Below are 6,236 nucleotides of genomic sequence, written 5' to 3'. Positions count from 1 at the left end.
AAATGCCGATTATTCAACTCTTGTATAATGCCAGTACACTTATACGGAAGTATATCTTGGCGGCTTACGAAAGTTCAGAACACCAAACTTCCGAGTTTTTAGAGTAGGTGCTCGAGAAAAATATTAGGCATAAGGTGGTTTGATTTTATAACTAACATTGAAGTCCGAGAACGGACGCAGCAGACTCCCATTACGAGCGTCTTGAGGATGGGGCAGTAGACCCGGCTTGGAAACGTGCTACGCATGCCTCGGGAGAACCTAAACTCGAGTTGATGAGTCAATCTTTCGACTTTATTTGGCAGAACTTTGGCGCTGGATTGATTGGAGGAGGTTGCTGGCTGGCGATAGAGTCTCCTGGAGGCAACTGGTCATGTCCACATGCTCCACTTAGGAGCGAATGTGGAAAAGAAGAACAGGATAGAGATATGGCAATAGAACTGAGCTGTGTTTAAGAACGCTACTTCGAGTGATGTTGAATTAATTAATGCGACTGCGACGTGGAATGAGGACGCTTCAGATCATGTAAACTGGGCAACAACAATTACAAAGCAGAGACCGGTAAATATGGTGAATTTCAGAGTCCTCAGAGCAGGTACATTATGTGGCAATGATCGTGTAGTGACGGCTTACGACAATTGGACAACAGATGTTAGCCACTGCGACTTGAATAGCGGAGGCTTCAGATCATGTTTTGATGAGAGCGGTGTTGGGTCACTGCGATGTACATAGATTGTGGAGAGTTTAAGGTTTTTGGCCAATTTTTGCGAAAGAATTGTCTGCTATAGTCCTTAAAATGACAGCTGCCAAACTAATGTGACCAGTGGTCACTGACCACGTACCGATCAAATTGATTTTATCAGTTTTTTCATGCAAACATGAAACTCTGTTTTTGAAAATTGATATAAAAACGCAAAAACAAGCCTATAGTGTGTTTAAGACAATTATTCACCAAAAATAAGACATTTTATACATTTTTTCATGAACAACATCAAATGAATATTTTTTTTAATTAACAAATTACAACAGGGATGGAGAATACCTTAAATAAGGGAATATGGAAGTCAAGGCATTTACAGGGCTCATGACCTGTCATTGACTGGTTTAAGTGACTACATTCACCATTTTGCCTATGTTTCAACATCCATATTTCTCCAATTGTTCTATTTGTAGATTTTAGTGAAATTGAAGAGCTGAAACCTTTATTGTTGTGAAGAGATTCATCTGACTGAATTATTTCACATACTAGGCAACGCCTGAAAACAATTTTTCAATTTTTAAACTTCTTCTTGGACCAGTTGGTTTCATTACAATATTTGAGTTTGTCCAAATGTTCGTAGACAAAAGACTGGATTTCACCCCTCTGGAGTCATTAAGATTAACAAATTACAACAGGGATGGAGAATACCTTAAAAAAGGGAATATGGAAGTCAAGGCATTTACAGGGCTTATGACCTGTCATTGGCTGGTTTAAGTGGCCATTTTACACACTGTGTAACATTCACCATTTTACCTATGTTTGAACATCCATATTTCTTCAATTTGTTGATTTTAGTGAAGTTAAAGAGATGAAACCTTTATTGTTGTGAAGAGATTCATATGACTGAATTATTTCACGTACTAGGCAATGCCTGAAAACAATTTTTCAATTTTTAAACTTCTTTTTTAAAATTCCCTTATTTAAGGTATTCTCCATCCCTGTTGTAATTTGTTGATCTTAATGACTCCCGAGGGGGTTAAATCCAGTCTTTTGTCTTCGAACATTTAGACAAACTCAAATATTGTAATTATTTTTTTTATTCGATTTACATTGATCAATTTGTCCCATCTCTAACATTTGCAAAATGATGTAACCTTGTAAGAACGTCGTTAATAATTAGGTTTATTTTAAGCTGATTTTATATAATTATGTTGATTTATATGTCGAGCATTGTATTAAAAAAATAAATTATCACGCCAGATACAAATGATTTTTCATGTGTCAATATAAGTCACTCCTTAGACGTTACTACAAAGTTAAGTCGTCACTTTTGCAGACAACTGTCATTCTAATCAAGCTGTATTTTAAGAACTATAGTGTGGGTTGAACGTGTATATGATGAGTCTCTTTAATGTGAAATACCGCATGGTTAAATACCGATCAAGTGTTTTGTTTAAAAGCTCAGCTACACCCCGCTTGGAGAATCGCATTTTCAATTCTTCACGCCTGTGATTGATCGTGTCTTTCAGTTGCCCTAAAAGTGGACTGTCACTCTGTATTTCCAGACACGTACTCAAAGCGGCTTGGCGCTCTGCCTGTTCATCTTTATTTCATTAAGCAACAGATGGAGTCTCTAAGTTCCTGAGATGAGCCTGGCGTGCGGCCTTTGCTGAGTTAGAGCAAGTGATTCAGCCGCTCTTAAAGCAGCTTGACGCTGTGCTTGCTCTCGTCTTCTGAGTCCGGCATCTTTAAATGACTCTTGAATTTTTTGTAATATTTGATTTTTGTTTGAGAGTCATTTTTCTGAAAATAAAGTGCGAATCTCTACTGCTAATCCAAAATCCTATTATAAAAACAACACGAAAAGTAAATCTAACTAACCAATGTATATATCAATGTAATCAATGTTTAATTGTTAAAAAGAAGCTTGACTTTATAATAATTAGACGTGTTTTGTATACCAATCTTGTATTTATTTATTTATTTTATTTATTTGGATAACCAACAGCTATAATTATATCATATTTATATAACAAAACAAATAACAAATAAGCCAATTACAGGTTTTCACAAGTAGCATCACAGTAAGTTAAAATAGATTCTCGAACATAAAATGAATAGTAATTAAATGTAAATTTAAAAGAAAAAAAATACTACGAGTTATTTTGAAAGCAAACGCCGCACGTTATTAAGATTATTTTCAAATAAATCTATATTAAATGATTTATTTAGTACATTAAAATTATTAAAAGTTCGCCATAAATATGAATTTTGCCTATAATTAGATGAAACAAGAGGTATGTGAAGAAGAGGGTTATTGATAATAATGTGGCAAAAGACAATTGACTAAAGAAGTGACAAAGGACTTATATTATCTAAATTTGTTGCAACTGAGAGGGAAAACATTTTTGAGAAGGGAATATGGAAAGCTGGGCATTTTATTTACAGGGCTTATGACCTGCCATTGGCTGGTTTATGGCATTTCAAGTGTTATGTTACCTGGGCCAAACTACACTTAAGTTGTAATCAAAATTTGTTAAAAGCCCACTCGGCGGTGATGACGGAGGACATTTTTAAATGTGCTTGTTTTTAAACCCAAAATCTATAAATGAAAATTTGTTTTTATACATTGATAGTCATATCATTAGTCGTCAAAATCCGCTCAATATATTTCATATGTTTTCAACGTTATTTGATTTATGAAAACACCCTTTTGGTAACGAGTTTATTAAAATTGATGCGATTCATAATTTTGCAAAAATCTGACAAATATATTTAAGTTTATGGTTATTTTGTAAGATGGATCTTGTTAATGCTCTCTATATTTTGTTAGATTTAAGATATGTAAATATTTATAAATATCACCGGACTGCAATTATCCTTGTAATCCTAAACCTCTAAATATGAACATGGCATCACTGAAACTAAGCTTAATTCACAATACATATTTTTATAGTACCCTTCTGTGATCCTTAACCCCCACAAATTTTGTGGTCAAACATTACAAGTATGTAAAATTGGAATAAAAATATTAGCATGGAAATCAACCCTCTTCAATATCTCTATAAATGTAATAAATACTGGGTTAAAATTTTCGGTATCCCTTCGTTATGCATTTACATATCGGTTAAAATAATTCATTATTAAATAATAAATACATATTCGACACAGAAAAAGCATTAAATATCAGAAATCGCAGATAAATCACCCATGCAACCAATGTGTCGCAAGTCGTGGGTATGAAGTAAACGAGTACCGAATACGATTGTCGCATACCCTCTGCGCCTCGCTCTCGATGCTACAAAAATATATTCACTAGGGAAAGAGACAATTTTACGCATCGCATAGGCTAATAACCGAGAGCCAGTACACTGCACTGCCAGACGCCAATAGCTCTTCGAGCCTCATTAACGGTGGTCCTCTCGCTTGCGCTGCGAGCGTCAGCTATTGTTTTTTTTAAAGTTTTTAACAATTAGATTAAAAATATTGTCACTTTTGATTTAATGATAAATAATTAAAGCAATAGCAAAATATTGCTTTTTTTTACAATTTTCAATTAATAAGGGTCTATGAAATACTGCCCAGTAAAAAAAATGGTTTTACTGCTTATTAGTAGCATAAGTAATAATTTTTAATTCCCCCCGAAAACGGTCCATTGTATCGGCCACGACCCTAATATGTCACAACTTGTGTAAATTTTTAACTTTGTGGCTGCTTAAATTTAAATAGAACATCGTCACGAATCTTGATGTCACAATTACCTTGATGTCACAAAACATGTCGTGTTTTTGTAGAGATATATTTTTAAATAATTTATTTTTTAAAGTAATGTATGAAAACATTTCTCCATGATTCATGACATTGAAAATACGATTAACTTTTCCAAATCCATTTCATATATTTTTATCGGCATTCGTATTATGTGATATTTCCCTATTGCCTATGAATATGACATTTTTCAGATTTAAATTTTGCATTTGATGACTACACAGCGCCAGAACCTGACTATGTTTTTATATTAACTGGTTTACTTTTAGTGAAGTTGTTGAATTTGCCTGGAGTAGTCATCAAAATCGTGTCTCTCATTTAGTTCAAAAGATACTGGTGAAATTATGGCTATGGCCTGCGTGAAACTTAGGTAATTTATGGTCTGCAACAAAATTGTCAACACAATTTTCCGCATCTTTACCTCAAACCAACTACAACAATCCTGAAATGAAATATTCCAAAAATAAGAAATCTATAATACGACCATATGGAATCCCATGAGAAATAAGTGTCCGCAAACGTGTTAGTAAAATAGCCTAATTTTATGTCTTAACAATCCAGATCTTGATTTGAATTTATTTTAAATACAGATATTTATAAAATTAACTACCCTTTTCCACACATGTCTCTTTTGGCCAAATTATAATAGCGAACACCAACTTATGAAAACCACATTTATGCATTGTATTCTCAGCGTGAATCGAATCCGGAATCCTCTGAGCGTGAGGCAAGTGTCTTAAGCTAGGGTTTCCTAGGACAGCGGTGCCCGTATCTTAACGGCCGCAGTGAACGGTGATGCGGTGGACAGCCGTCGTAGTGGTGACTAGAGAGTGGTTTTTTTTTTAACGGTGTTATCAACACCATTTTTATAAGAAACCACTCTCTAGTCACCATTACGACGGCTGTCAACCGCATTAATGTTCACTACGGCCGTTAAAATACGGGCACCGCTGTCCTAGGAAACCCGAGCTTTAGCCATGCGCGATGCGCCTGTGATTCCTCAATGTTGCACAGGGCACTTCATCAGTACACCAATCACCGAGTGCTTAGATCATTTGTTGCGTGAAGGTGAGATGGTGAGTCTTACGCTTCAAAATGCTAAGGTTTGGGCCCTTGGAAGCCACGGTTAGTTCTGTAATGACCGAGGAAAAGTGTTTCATTATTTCTGAGTCTGCGGGAGGATGTAATGGAACAATTTCAAATTTTGAAGATAAAGAATGGAACTATTTCAAATTATGAATATTCAGAAATGAACAATTTCAAATTATGAACATTCAGAAATGAACTATTTCAAATTTTGAACATTCAGAAAGAAGCAATTTCAACATTCAGAATGGAACAATTTCAAATTTTGGAGATAAAGAATGGAACTATTTCAAATTATGAATATTCAGAAATGAACAATTTCAAATTATGAACATTCAGAAATGAACTATTTCAAATTTTGAACATTCAGAAAGAAGCAATTTCAACATTCAGAATGGAACAATTTCAAATTTTGGAGATAAAGAATGGAACTATTTCAAATTATGAATATTCAGAAATGAACAATTTCAAATTATGAACATTCAGAAATGAACTATTTCAAATTCTGAACATTCAGAAAGAAGCAATTTCAACATTCAGAATGGAACAATTTCAAATTTTGGAGATAAAGAATGGAACTATTTCTAATTATGAACATTCAGAAATGAACAATTTCAAGTTTTGAACATTCAGAAATGAACTATTTCAAATTTTGAACATTCAGAAAGAAGCAATTTCAACATTC

This window comes from Micrasema longulum, unplaced genomic scaffold, assembly GCF_059751315.1.
Source record: "Micrasema longulum isolate JH-2025_06_02 unplaced genomic scaffold, ASM5975131v1 h1tg003409l, whole genome shotgun sequence".
NCBI classification, from domain to species: Eukaryota; Metazoa; Arthropoda; class Insecta; order Trichoptera; family Brachycentridae; genus Micrasema; species Micrasema longulum.
This window is presented reverse-complemented; position numbering follows the sequence as displayed.